General features: G+C 43.2%; 1 protein-coding gene across 7 annotated transcripts in view; it reads right to left on the bottom strand.

Moving 5' to 3' along the window:
- CUX1 (cut like homeobox 1) overlaps positions 1–14,965 on the bottom strand; it is a 264,153-nt gene that overhangs the window by 198,964 nt on the left and 50,224 nt on the right. The gene's annotated exons all lie outside the window — the stretch shown is intronic.

Genomic DNA, 14,965 nt, shown 5'->3' with positions numbered 1-14,965 from the left:
AAGCAATAAGTGCAGAAAATAAATAACGATGCCCCTGAGACCTCCAAAATACCAGTTTCCTCCCTTAACTGTATTCCAAAGCCTGCAGGTATTTAAAAACAACAAAAAACCAATGTGTCTAAGAACTTAATATGTGATAATCACTGTAATCATAGGGACTTTTGGAAAAGTTATCAAAGTTTTTCATCCCAGGTCTGCGGTCGGACAATCCTTCTTCTAAGGTCAAAAAGAATGAATGTATGATCAGATAAACAAAAGGTAACAAAACACCCGTACCCACCAAAGGCTGCTTTTGCTTTTGAACAGCAGTTCAACAACAGGCACTTTGCCAACTCATCTATCTCCCCAAAATACTTCTAACAGTTCAAAAGCTTGCATGGAAAAACATGTTGCAACTCTTTCATCTTTTAACAAAATTACAAAAAAAAAAAAAAAATTAACAAAATTACACTGATTTGGAAAACAGAACAGGAATATTTAATTTTGGACCAGAAACAGGTTTGAAGAGTCAAATACTACATAAAACCATCTACACTTACCCATTTTAACCTGTTATTGCTCATGGAAAAAATCAGGTGCCATTTTCTAAGACTTATGTTACATGTATTCACATATCTGAAAACGTGCTAACGCTACTGTTGAGACACAGAATTTACTGGAAAATCATGTTAATTGGAGAGATACTGAAGCACGCTTGCTCTAAGCACCATCTCCAGTTTCATCTATAAGTAAAACTACTACATGAGTACATGTGCATAAATATAATGACACAAGCATACACGCACATGCAGAGGAGTGGAGAACCAAACGGTTAAATAATTTCAACAGAAAATTAGGCAAACAATGTGAATTCACAGATGACTTTCTTTAAGAGGTGATGTTGAAGTCCTGGGTGCTCTTCAAGCAGATTATCACTTATCATTTGTGTTAGATCAGCAAGTAGTATCCTCCACAAAAGACAGCCGTGGGTAACTTCGGTGTAAAAGTCGATGGAGATGCAGCTGAGCACCCAACACTGAGCTTACACACTCAGACAAAGAACACAGACACTAGTGAACTGCAACTTTAAATTGAAGACACTCATTTTTTGGCAAAGGCTGTTACTGCACAGTAGAGTTTGTCTTTATGTGCCACCATCCAGTGGGGAAGCAGCCTCAAAGCATTAAGCTTGCTAATCTCCAGAGCAGAGGGAATCGCTATTAAAAATGCTATTTAGACAGACAGGCTTCTATGAAATTCTGCTACACAGGCTCATCACACTCATTAAAACCAGCTTTAAGTCCAAGGCTTGGGAGTGTAATCCCTTTAAGAAACCTGCAGACTAGACTAACAGAATAAAGATACGGTCATTACTGAATTCCAGGTTTCCTCCTGCCCACAAAGCTGTTGTGACTGAAAACACCCAACGTGCAATGTCCCAGGCATCTCATTTACAGAGATACAGACGCGAAAGCTGTGACCTGACAAGGCTGAAGGTGCGCGGGTCACAGAGAGGGACACGGGCCAGCCCCGGCCTTGGGGACCGTGTCTCTTCAAAATGCCACCAGGAGGCCAGATACAAAGATTCCCAGTGCAGTGACTAAACAAAATGTAAAAACCATGAAATTAGAGGGTTCCCTATAGGGTCAAAGCAGTAAAACTGATTCTGATTAAGTTGCATTACCAGAGAGAAGCAGGATCTCAATAATTTACAGCCAGAGACAGGCTAAGTGTCCATTAGCATTAGTGTCTATGGATTAACGCTTGCTTTTTTCCACATTTTTAAGGCCTCTGAGACCACGTCTGGGTCTCCGTCTTTCCCTCTTCCTGGCTCTCAAGAACCATTGAAGTAAAACCCTTTTTCCCTTCACACAGGAGAGGAGAATCCTCTCTTCATCCCCTGCACCCCCAAACCACAGCTAAGGAAGACGGCAACAGTATTTGATGTGAATCTGGACACAGTAAATGGTCTCTAATGGTATCTATTACACAAAACTCAGGATAATTTTTAAACGTTATGAGGTCAGACATGATCCAAATTGCAGAAGAACACATCAGAGCTGGATGTTCTGTAGATGTGCCAGTAGCTCTTAAGTTTAGGAAGAAAGAAGACCGATTTTTTTTTAATACAGTTGCCTTTCAGCATCAGCAATCTCGAAAAGGGCAAACTTGAAGCCAAACAAAAATGTAACGTGAAGTAATAACAGAAGGAAAAAAAAGAAAGTAAATCAATCATTACAGAAAACTGCTCTCACAATATTAATGGTATCTGAGCCTCTGTCAACGTGTTCTTGCCCTTTCTTCCTTCAGAAACCAGAGTGGCTCAGTTCGTTTGTGCCTCTTCCACTAATGAGCAGTGCACATCCCACTTCAATACCTCTTTTCTCCCAGAAATTATTACCTCAAAAGTCAGACCTACATTGACAAAAGTCTATTCTGCCATCATCCCCAGCTTGTGGAGGTTTACAGAAACTACTGAGATGCATTTAGGGACAGGTTAGAATTGCCTGTCCAGCCAGTATCCACCAAAACCAGATGAGGAGGAATATTTGGGTGGAGGTTTGGCGGTGTTTTTTTGTTTTTAAATAACTGCTTTAATTGCAATGTACCTGCATTTTTCACAGGTACGTTTTTGAAATGAAATGTGCGAAGTTACTCCTCTTGCTCCCCCAAACTCCACGCACCGAGGTATTTTTCAGACTTAGCACACCTGTGGCAGGATGCAAACTCCCTCTCTCCCCCATCATGGAAGGAGTAGGCACATCTCCCTCTCTCTGCTGTTTGAGGCTGACAGCTGCTTTTGTCAGGCCCCAGAGCACCCTGCCCATGGCCATTAGGAGAAGGGAGGGTGGAGGCGCCAGGGAGCCGCTGGGTGCCCGCGGTCAGTGTGGGGGATGTTTGGAGGCTTCAGGGGCACCCACAGCCAGGGTGGGGTGCAGAGAAGCTTCTGGAATGCCCACAGTCAGATCTGATCAGGCTATAAAAACAGGATTCTCGTCGAGGCCCCGCACCTTCCACGCGACCTCTCGGGAGTTACGAGCTTAGTCCTCGCAGGATTGCGAGTGTATCCACCTTCCGTGCACATTTGCACGTGTATTTATACTTTCCGTGCACGTTTGCACGTGTACTTTCCGTGCTCAATATGAGCATGTGTATAAATTAATCCTCGCAGAATCGCGAGTGTATTTTGCTCCCGTGCTTCCAGATAAGCACGTGTAATATTCCGTGCACACTTGCACGTGTATTTCTCCTCACAGGACTGCGAGGGTATTATAAATTTACCCTCGCAGAATCGCGAGTGTACACTTTCTGCACTCACTACGAGTACGTGTATCCCTTTAAAATAACCCCACACCGTGTTCAGCCAAGTGTGGACTCTTCCCGAACTCAAGGACGGCTCCGGCATTGTTTTGGTGAAGCCACGTGCATGCACTCTGTGGACCTCCTGTTGTATTAGTTGCTGCCCCTTCATAATTTTCCTCAACTGATATCCAAACCTGTATTCAAGTCACTTTTGGAGTGTTAAAATCCTGTTTCTCACTGGTTTAATAAAAGCTGTTTTGGACCCTGTTGTCCCTTAAACGAACCTCGGGGTGCCTCCGTGACAACACCAAAGAAAAAAATAATCACAAAGCAAAAAGTAACGACAAAACACCACTAATATTGGGGCTAAAAGACAGCAGTGATGGATTTTCTTTAGCGTGTCCCCAGTTCCGGGGTGCGCAGAACATCCCTGCACTGGTCCTAGTGTCCAGTTGCAGGACACGAAGGCGCTGTCCCCTTGGGATGGACCAGGATCATCTCTGTGCCTTTTACTTTATCCCAGTACTTTTGCATGACACTGATTTTTCCCCAGTGCTTTTATGTGACGGAGGAAGACAAAGGTAAGGAGCTGCCAGGCACTCCTCCGGCTGACTAGCACCAGCCACCCAAGAGGTGCTTGCACGATTTTGTATATATAAAACTTGTAAAGCGCTTTAGGAAGCCGCGGGATGAAAAGGACTACATAAACGTAAGATATTATTATTATTATTAAACCAGTGATCTGACAAGAAGAGACAGCTTTTCAAATCTGTACAACAGCTTGAGCTGAAGAGATCAGGGAGTCCACTTTGAAAAAAGCAAATAATCATTTGAAACGAATCGGAGGATTAGAAGTGGCAGCTCTTTTGTGGATTCTCCGTGGCAGGTAAATTTAGTAGGCTACTTTAATTTTGCATCGTTTTAACTCCTGGCAATGTCCTGTGCATTGAATCTGACAGAGAGACAGAGTGTTTGAAGCTGTCATGGCTACATTTTAGTCTCCCAATTTTACAATCAGTGTTTGAATCTGCTGCTACAACTCCGGGTACAGAGATCAGAGGCTTATCAAAGAGGCATCCGTGTCAAAGACAAGCAGCAGCTTTGACTTCATTCCTTCAGAATTCCTGCAAAAGCAGATGAGTGCGCCACAAAACGGGGCTGGAGGAAATCTCTGTATCGGCTGTAAACCTATTTCAGTATTAATTTTTTAAGGATCTATTTCAGTCTCATGTAAAATGAGTGTGTTTAGCGGAGATAATCCTCTCAACAAGTGAGCTTAATATGTGCCTTCTCCTGTAAATGAAAGTACGTTTTAAACTGGCTTGTTGCTATATCAAGCACTAATTGAAGTACTACTTCAACCAGTTACTTTCTTTTTTGGACAAAAAATGTATTCTTCCTAACAAAGCAGCATCTCTACTATGGAAGAGAAATGCATGGCAAGAATCTGAGTGTTCTCCTTCCTTCCCTTCTCCTAGACGCAGCGCAAGAACTGTCCCCACCGCTGCCCGTCATCGAGACCTCTGTCCATGCACAAACACCAACCTCTCAGCTCATTTTTGCTAGAGAGCAAGAGTGGATTGCTACAGAGCGCCCAAGGGATGTGCAAATCCCACTGGAGCGCTGCCCGGCGCAGGAAAGCCCTGCAGAGCTCCCATGGGGAGCAACGGATGGTGCTTCAGGACAGCCAAGGGATTTGGGTGCTCTGAAGGGCGTTGCAGTGATGTCGGGCACAATCATAGAATCATTTTGGATGGAAGAGACCTTTAAGATCATTGAGTCCAACCATAACCTGAATCTAGCACTAACCCACGTCCCCAAGAGCCTCATCTATAGATCTTCCGGTGCGGGGATTCCAACCCCAAGCCCACCTTGAGCTTCTCCTTCTCACCCCAAGCATCATGCTTCTTACTCACCCTCTCCAGTTCTTCAGTGGAGTTAAGAGGCAAAGAGGACAATCAGCAACAGGTTAATTTGTCTGATTAAGCTTTCGGAGAATTGGCATTTGAACCCATAACACAGCGCAGCCCCCAGAGCGCTGCTGGGCCCGTTGAAAGGAGCCCCACGCTCCCACAGCCACAGAGCACATTAAACCGCATCTGAAAGCCACGGTCAGACCTGCAGACTTAGCAAAGCCCGGCTGCAGGTGCAGACATGCCCTAAAGTGCACTGGAGTTCAGCTCTTCGGCGCTCAAATCACTTCTGACAAACAGGGCTGAGAAGTCTTAATGCATTCGGGCGTTTTTTAAAGAGCGCTCCCAGCACCATCTCGCACTAAATGAAAGCTGTGGGTTAAAACGAGGTTTTAAAACTCCAGAATGTTTACAAGTCGCTCATCTCAGAGAACAGCTCGTTTATCAGCGTTCAGCCCGTACGCAAGAATTTCTTCCGTAATATCCTGTGCATCAAAAGGTCCCGGACGTTCCCCCTACACTCAAACTGAAGAACGCAATGGACACTTTAAAGGGCGGTTGTTCACTCCATAAGGAACAAAACACATAGAAAACCACGACAGAAGATGCAATGATACTTTATCTAGAGTAGCCAATCAACAAACCGCAATTATTTCATTTCTGAACCGAAGCAGGTGATATTTTTCACTGTCTCCTGTATTCCAGAGAATCGCAAGGAAAGACATAAACCCATTTTTAGGTGGAATTGTGGGTGCTCATGCTGCTCCTTACCAGCTGTAATCAATGACTGATCCTCCAGGTACACAGGTCTGTAGAATTTGCTGTAGAAACCGGCAGGTCCTTCCTGCATTAGATTGAGCACCTGAGATCAGCAAAGCACCTGCACAAACGTCATTTCCAGCCCAGTGACCACTCAGCCCCATTGGCACTGCTGAGCGCGGCTCTGGGGCTGAGCCCTCCCACAATAAACCTGCTTTTTAAAGACTCTGTGTATGTTTAATAGATAAAACACCACCTCCGTACTTAAAAAAAAAGAGCAGAAATATAGCCATAAATAAGCATTAGCGCCTCAAAAATGGTGAAACCACAATTTTATGGTTCTAAACAGAGACAAGGTGGGATCAGGAATGGTAGCAATGTATTTCAGATTAAAGCTTTCAAGCGGATGAGAAATAGTTACAGGAGTTGGAAGCTCGGTAACTACAGTTGCATTAAATTATTCCATCTGCAAGTCCATTAAAAATTGTTAATGGTTTTGTATGGCTTTTATATTTATTGGGTGGGTTTATTCCTATGTGAGTCATACATATTTATTACCGGGGTCCAGATAAAGGTTATTAATAAAATCTATTGTATTTGCATACTGTCTTGACGCTGGCCTAAGTATTTACAACTTGACTATAAAAGAATCCTCAAAAATTATAAATAGCACCAGGGATTCATCACAACTTTATTTTTCGCACTTTTTAAATGACTCTTTTTGGTGCTTTGTTTTTTCAACCTGGTGAAGCCGTTTCTTCTTTCAAGTCTAAGACGCACTAATTCTTTCAAAGCACAATTTGTGTTGAGGAAGTAAGCGGAGATGCAAAGCTAAGGAAAGCTAGGCTTCATAATTGAGAAAATACATATATTTCTACACATAATTATGAACAGTAACAAAAGCTCAGTATTAAAATAGTTCCACTGAATCCCTGGAATTGTGCCTGCCAACTAAAACACCTACCATGAATTTAGTAATGGGTTATGCAAACATAAATTACCAGGCCAGACGTTTTAAAAGGAAAAAAAAGTTGATTTATTGTCACATTGGAGACATGGCAGGAGAGAAGCACAATTTCGTTTTTCCATATATTCATCAACACTGCAGATGTGTTAATGCAGAAAGAATTCTAGAATAAAAATGGCTCTCAACTGCTCTAATCCTCATATGTCATTTAATTTACTTAAAATTGGTTAGCAAGAAGCTTTATTTTTTCTTCTTCCTTTTTTTTTTTTTTTTTGCTTTGTTTTAAGAAAGCAAAACACACTAAAAATTTCTGGGAGAAAACAGGTTTTAAGAACCTTTTTCCACTGTTTCTCCTCCTAAAAATTTGCCTCAAGATTTCAAGGGTCATTTTCAAATTGACCCTAAAAAAGCAAATCCTGCAGAAGGCTGGTTTGGTTGTTGGGTTTTTTTTGTTCTGTTGGGGTTTTGTTTGTTGGTTTGGTGGGGTTTGGGTGCAGCACAGGGGAAAGGGACCTGGGGGTCCTGGGGACAGCAGGGTGACCATGAGCCAGCACTGGGCCCTTGTGGCCAGGAAGCCAATGGTACCTGGGGTGGGTTAGAAGGGGGTGGTCAGTAGGTCAGAGAGGTTCTCCTGCCCCTCTGCTCTGCGCTGGGGAGACCACACCTGGAATATTGTGTCCAGTTCTGGCCCCTCAGTTCCAGAAGGACAGGGAACTGCTGGAGAGAGTCCAGCGCAGGGCAACAAAGATGCTGAAGGGAGTGGAGCATCTCCCGTGTGAGGAAAGGCTGAGGGAGCTGGGGCTCTGGAGCTGGAGAAGAGGAGACTGAGGGGTGACCTCATTAATGTTTACAGATATATAAAGGGTGAGCGTCAGGAGGATGGAGCCAGGCTCTTCTCGGTGACAACCAATGATAGGACAAGGGGTAATGGGTACAAACTGGAACACAAGAGGTTCCACCTATATTTGAGAAGAAACTTCTCAGTGAGGTTAACAAAACACTGGACCAGGCTGCCCAGGGAGGCTGGGGGGGGACTGGACTGGATGAGCTTTCGAGGTCCCTTCCAATCCCTGACATCCTGTGACTCTGTGACCTGTGCTCCCCTGCCCCACTCGCTCTGGCCAATTTCCAAACAGGTCAACGCTGGAAAGTTCAAGCAAAGGCAAGAACAACTGGAGAAAAACGAATTATTTGCTTTGCATCCTTTCATTTGAGTGACAGGAGAAATTCACAGCAGCATCAAATGTTTAACAAGAGGGATTAATCCGTAAATATTTGCTTACAAGTAGGTCCCTTTGTAAACCAAAGTAATACCAAAAATATCCCCTATTCTCCTTTTCTGCAGTGGAAAATTCAGCACCCTCAACATGACTGAAATCTAATACCTGCAACTGATGTTGCTAGAAGAGAAATGCATTCTTCAATTGTCAAGCACATTTAACCAGAAAAATGCTGAAACCGAATCAATCTAAATTACCAGGAGCAAGTGACTTCAGAGTACTTAATTTATTCAACTACTGGAACATGTTCAGTTGAATCAGATGTGTCTCCGTTATGAATATTTTTGGAACTGTTGAATAAAGTAATCACCCATATATTTTCAGCTTTATAAAAAGACTTTTGAGGTCAATGTGTTGTAGAAAATGGATCTAAGCACATTAAAAAAACGCTGGAGACAAACTCAAAGCGTCATAGATGTGTGATTTCAGAAAAATGCTTCAGATTATTAATAAACTTCTCTGCCTAGTAACATAACGCATCATCATTACTTCTAGGAAAATAAATCCTTCGACCTGCAGACTTCAGACCTTTATAAATGCTGTTTATCTGTGAAATCCTACACACCAATAATCCCCAAAATATAGACTCATTTTGTAAAACAACCTTCAAGCCCTGTTATCTCAAAACAAATTCCCCGTGTTCTGCAGCCCCCAGCCGGCCGCCCACCCACTGCCCGGCCCCGCTGAGAAAAGCGACAGCGCCTTTGGAAAACAAACCAGAAATGGAGTTTTACCCAACAGGGGCTGCCCATTCAACCAACAAACTGACCCGGGATTTAGGGGGACAGGGGGAATATTCACAAATATATTGCAACATGTTTTCACGGGCTAAGAAAGGTTCGTAGCTGGCTTGGATTTGCTTTTCCTCAAAGCAGGTGCCACTGGCAGGGATCCTGCGTTTGCTTGTTCTGGGTGCTAAAGCCAAAGTTTGTTTGTTTGTTTAATTTAATAATGTCTGCTAATTATAGTGGTGGGAATGGTCAACATGCAGAAAAATGCAGGTCAGTTTTATAAGAATCCCAGAAATATACAACGGTGAATTATGATTCTCTTATTGCTCCCTCACTTCCAATGAAGTGAAAAGCAGCCAGAGATTATAACATAGAAAAGCATGTCAGAAACACTGATGTTTTTCCTATTAACAATTAAAATACGCTAAGGTCAAATATGTATTAAGTAATGACAACAAAATTACTGAGAACCTATGAATTACGGACCATCCAGGATCTGGTTAGAACCTGACTCCACAAGTCTACTGTTCAGACTGCATTTGAAGACATAGAGCTAATTATATATATATATTTTTTTAAAAAAGTGACATAATATGGTTCTTCATTTACCTTCTGAAATAAGAAGCCCGTGTACGAATTATCATAAACATCATTTGCTTTGCAAACAGGACCTCTTAAGAAAATGGTAATATTTGATATGAATGTTAAAAGGGAGGACATGGCACCTCAATATCGTGATCCTAAAGGGGGGGTATTCATCATTGTTCCGAACAGATAAGTCATACTCTGTTCTCATAATTTTGTTATTTACAGAGGGAAATGGCGATGTTTCAATTTAATAAAAAGAGTATCCTATGCATTTAACGTTCTGCTAATGTTTTAAATATATGAAGAATCTTAAAAGCATCATAAACCAATTTTAAAATAGAACTAAATACTGATAATTGCATTTGAGTCATACAAAGTAATAGGAAATATTGTTTTTGAACAATCAATTCATTTCTTCTTAATACAAATCTCTTAAACTCTCCTTGCCGAAGTCACAGGAAAAGAAAAAGGGAGAACTTAAACCGCATTTTTCTCTTTTCTCTCGGGCACACGGGGAAAGTAAATGAAATTTAAAAAGAAAAAATAAAAAAGACAAAAAAAGAGGGAAAAAAACAGTAGAACCCAGCTCTAGATGGCAGCAAATCGATATTCACCCCTATGTACACAGACAGAGCATCAACTGCTCTCCAGCAGACTCCATCATCTCAGTAGCTCTTCCAGCGGTGTTGTTATTTGCACTTTGTTACCCAGGCCAGCCCGAAGCCGACTGTGCAAAGTCATTAGGAATCCAGCACAATTCACCACCAGCAATTAGAAAGATACTCCTCTCTCATTCCAAGAACTAATTCGACCAGCAGAATAATTTTTTTAAGCTTAATTTTATTATCTTTTGCTGTAGAGACAGGATAATTCAATAGAATGATCCAGAAACACTGGAGAGTAGGAATTTAAGAACTTTAAATTTTTAAAAATTGAGCCCTTGCATAATAACTGTGTTCATTTCCTTTAGTTACGACTTGCAATTGTTATTTTTGTAAAAAACAACACAAATGGATCACCCTAATAAGCAATGCCATGAGTAAAACTACTACTCTTTTAACGTAAAAACCTACAGACTGATCTCTCTTTCTCTTTTGCAGCAGTGGCACTACAGAAACGCCACCGAGCACAAGTTTCAGTCAGTGCTAACATACACTATTCATATGCTCATTTATTTTGTCTTCTGGCACCTTCTAATATTCCATTTTCCAGCCATTTGTGTGAGAACACACTTCTGCTATGTCTGTGTTTAAAGGTTCTCCCACGTCCTCCAGCACCTCTGCCGATCCAATCTTGCATCTGCTTCACAAGCACCAATTTGAGCATTTACAGGTAATCTTGGCTTTCGAAATCTCACCAAAAAGTACATTTGCAACCTCAGAACAGTGAAGGGCAACAACAGTGAGGAACCAGCTGTTCAGCTCACCCTCAGGATAAAAAAACAGCGACCAGAGGAACAGGCCGGCAGGAGAAGCTCCTGTACCCAAATATCCGCTTTAAGCAGATGTGCCACATCTGTCTGTTTTTTTAGAGCTCAAACTCTCACATTAGAAAACCAGAATCTTAGTTTATCTCCCAGGCCTCTCAGTGTAGAGTCTTGCATCTGGGTAGGAACAACCCCAGGTTCCAGTATAAGTTGGGGAATGACCTGTTAGAGAGCAGCGTAGGGGAAAGGGACCTGGGGGTCCTGGTGGACAGCAGGGTGACCATGAGCCAGCACTGGGCCCTTGTGACCAGGAAGGCCAATGGTACCTGGGGTGGGTTAGAAGGGGGGTGGTCAGTAGGTCAGAGAGGTTCTCCTGCCCCTCTGCTCTGCCCTGGGGAGACCACACCTGGAATATTGTGTCCAGTTGTGGCCCCTCAGTTCCAGAAGGACAGGGAACTGCTGGAGAGAGTCCAGCGCAGGGCAACAAAGATGCTGAAGGGAGTGGAGCATCTGGGTGACAACCAATGATAGGACAAGGGGTAATGGGTTCAAACTGGAACACAAGAGGTTCCACTTCAATTTGAGAAGAAACAACTTCTCAGTGAGGGTGACAGAACCTGGCCCAGGCTGCCCAGGGAGGTTGTGGAGTCTCCTCTGCATTCAAACCCGCCTGGACACCTTCCTGTGGAACCTCATCTGGGTGTTCCTGCTCCAGTGGGGGGATTGCACTGGATGAGTTTTCAAGGTCCCTTCCCATTCCTGACATTCTGGGATTCTGTGAATTTCACAGAAGTTAAAAAGAATCACAGTTACTCAGAAAAGTTCAGGAATTATCACCGTAAGAAAATAATCAACTGATGCGGGGTGGCATTTCACTTGATATATTCTGAGATGCCTTCCAAGGAACAGTCACGTAAAATGGATGTTTCAGGTAATCTCCGAGCAGCCTCAGCCTTCCACAGAAGCTGCTCAGGATGAAACAGACTGAGACTGAAAATACTCCAAAACACCAATGAGCAGCAAGTCTGATTTGTCCTCCTAAAAGGTCTGAGGAGGTAAAAAGTGGTTTTGTAATAACAGGAATTTAAAGCCCTTTTTAAGAGTTTCTGTGTGTAACAACCACCACCAAACTTTCTGTTCTCGTAAGGTTCCCACACATGAGACTTCTCCCCAGATTTGTCTCCCCCTGTGCCAAGCCAGAAACCCTATTTTCACATTTTTAAATGCCAAAAGCCCTAGAGGCATCCCAATAAACATGAAAATACTCTATGCCTTTTGCAGCTATGTGATAATTCACAAGGAAGGCAGAACTGACCCAAATAGATCTGTCACATTTTTTAAAGTTAAAAGAAACACGAGTATAAATATCCTCAACTTCCTTAGTAATTTTTTCAAATCCCCTTCTGCTACAGAGCAGATTGCTTGCAGCAGACATTATGGAAAGTGGAGAGGACATCCCAGCCAGCAATGGATAGGAAAGCCACGGCCATCGCCACTCATCTCCTGATTAATGGTGAGATTGGCCACAGCAGAGGAAAAGAGATGCTGGAACAGGCCAGACCACCGACAGGGATGCACACAGAATGAAAAAGAAAATGGAAAGTAGAATTGTGAAAGAAATTGTCAAATTTAACAATTCCATCTCTGCAGCTGTGGTTTTTCTTATACCCAGAAAGATGTTACCTCATTGTGGAAATGCGAATTAAGCTGTACACTGGGTTATTTATCCGAAGAACGGTTCTTGCATACAAACCGGTTTTCTACTACAGAACTCTATTATTCAAAAAGAGAATTTTGATGGTTTAGTAACATAAATGTATCAATTTGGAAACGCCTGTGGCTCACTGTGTTTCCTGTCCACGTCCAGAATGGTTTCACCATATTGGGTAGGTTTTCAGTGCAGTTTTGGAAAAAATCAGGTTGAGTAGTTAATAATCCTGCCCTTCTCATTTTCAGCTGTCTGACAACACTGCCTAAGCTTGGAGGAGGTTTCACAGAGCTCCCTCCTGCTTGGGAGCCCAGAAAACAGCTGAACACACAGTGCACAAGTTTAAATTTTTGTGCAAGCAGGAACACGAGTGACGGTTGGACATTGTGTCACTCAATCTTTGTCCCCTGTCAGACCTTCTGCATCTGAGCCACCTGCTCTGTGCCCCAGGAGCAACAACCCCATCTCAAGTCTGTTACAGCTGCCTGTTACCACAGTTCGGACACTTTCTGCTAATCACAGAATCCCAGAATGTCAGGGATTGGAAGGGACCTGGAAAGCTCATCCAGTGCAATCCCCCCATGGAGCAGGAACACCCAGCTGAGGTTCCACAGGAAGGTGTCCAGGCGGGTTTGAATGTCTGCAGAGAAGGAGACTCCACAACCTCCCTGGGCAGCCTGGGCCAGGCTCTGCCACCCTCACCATGAAGAAGTTTCTTCTCAGATTTAAGTGGAACCTCCTGTGTTCCAGTTTGAACCCATTACCCCTTGTCCTATCACTGGTTGTCACCAAGAAGAGCCTGGCTCCATCCTCCTGACACTCACCCTTTATATATCTGTAAACATTAATGAGGTCACCCCTCAGTCTCCTCTTCTCCAGCTCCAGAGCCCCAGCTCCCTCAGCCTTTCCTCACACGGGAGATGCTCCACTCCCTTCAGCATCTTTGTTGCCCTGCACTGGACTCTCTCCAGCAGTTCCCTGTTCTTCTGGAACTGAGGGGCCCAGAACTGGACACAATATTCCAATTCTTTGATCCCATTTCCATTTTTTAATTCTGTCAGGGAAAGTAGAAGAGGAGTTAGATTGTGTCGCTGTTCAGAAACAAAGCTGCAGAGAGCACATCACAGCAAAGAAGGAAGAGCATAATAAATAAATAAATCAGGCAAGCTTATAAAGGAACATGGTTTCACAGGAATCCCAGGACACAAGATCAGGGTGTAGAATCCAGCACAGATTTCCCCAAACCCTGGGGATGTTCACAGCCACTGTTTTGCAGTTAGGCCCTGAAGGAATTCAATATATCTATTCTCTTCCAAAGTATTCCATGGAAGGCTACCAAACTATATCTTATGAAAGCATATTTAAAACCTTACCTTGAAACAACTTAACAGCCAGGCCATTCACTTCCATATCTTGCTTACTGGAAAGAACTAAGTGCATATCATTTCCCCACTATATCTACTGAAGGAACTACACCGAGTATATAATTTTCCTCTCCACATCAACTCCCACTGAGTTTCTCACAACGTACATAGAAGAGCAGTGTTCAGGGTGTTTTTTTCACCCCACAGTGACCTTCTGCTCCATACAAATACACTGGGCCAACCGAAATCATCCTAAAACATGTGTCAATGCGCTATCAGCTGGGAGGCGGCAGCTACAGCCACAGTCTGCAGAATCTGCCATTTTCCTTATAGGAAAAAAACAGGAAGGAAGCAGACACTCGAGTTTAGGTGTTGTGGAATGAACTCAAGCTTCTAGCGAACAATTTGAAAATGTGTCCCCAGAAATCTATTTATTGTCTGGATTTCATACAATTTTCCATACACTCCATGTTCTTTCAATTCTTCCTCTTTCCAACAGTCCGTTCTCTCCTGCAAAGAGAATCCCCCAATTCCTCGCTACCGCATTCACTCTCCACATTTTGCTCCTTTTTTAAAAAGTCCTGATCTTTCATAGCTGCAGTGCCCAAATTTTCCTCTTTTTCGCACAAACAGAACTGATTTCTGCCCCTCAAAGCCCCTCGGGGCTCCTGTTCCAACATCCCTTCTCTGGGTCAGGCTCCTCCAGCATCTCTCCCTCAGCACCAACAGGCAGCGAAGCAGCAGCTGCTATTTGAGAAGCAGCAATAAAGGTTAGAAAACCCACCGGCTGCTTCTCTCCCAGGAAGATACTTGGAAGGAACCAATACTTGTATATCAGTTATTTGGAATGGGCTTTGAAACCCTAGAACATCCCTGGATGAACAGATTGCTGGCAATCGTCAGGAGGGGAACAGAAAAACCGAGCACAAAACAAAGCAAGCAAGAAG

Source organism: Patagioenas fasciata, chromosome 19, assembly GCF_037038585.1.
Source record: "Patagioenas fasciata isolate bPatFas1 chromosome 19, bPatFas1.hap1, whole genome shotgun sequence".
NCBI lineage: Eukaryota > Metazoa > Chordata > Aves > Columbiformes > Columbidae > Patagioenas > Patagioenas fasciata.
This window is presented reverse-complemented; position numbering and strand designations above follow the sequence as displayed.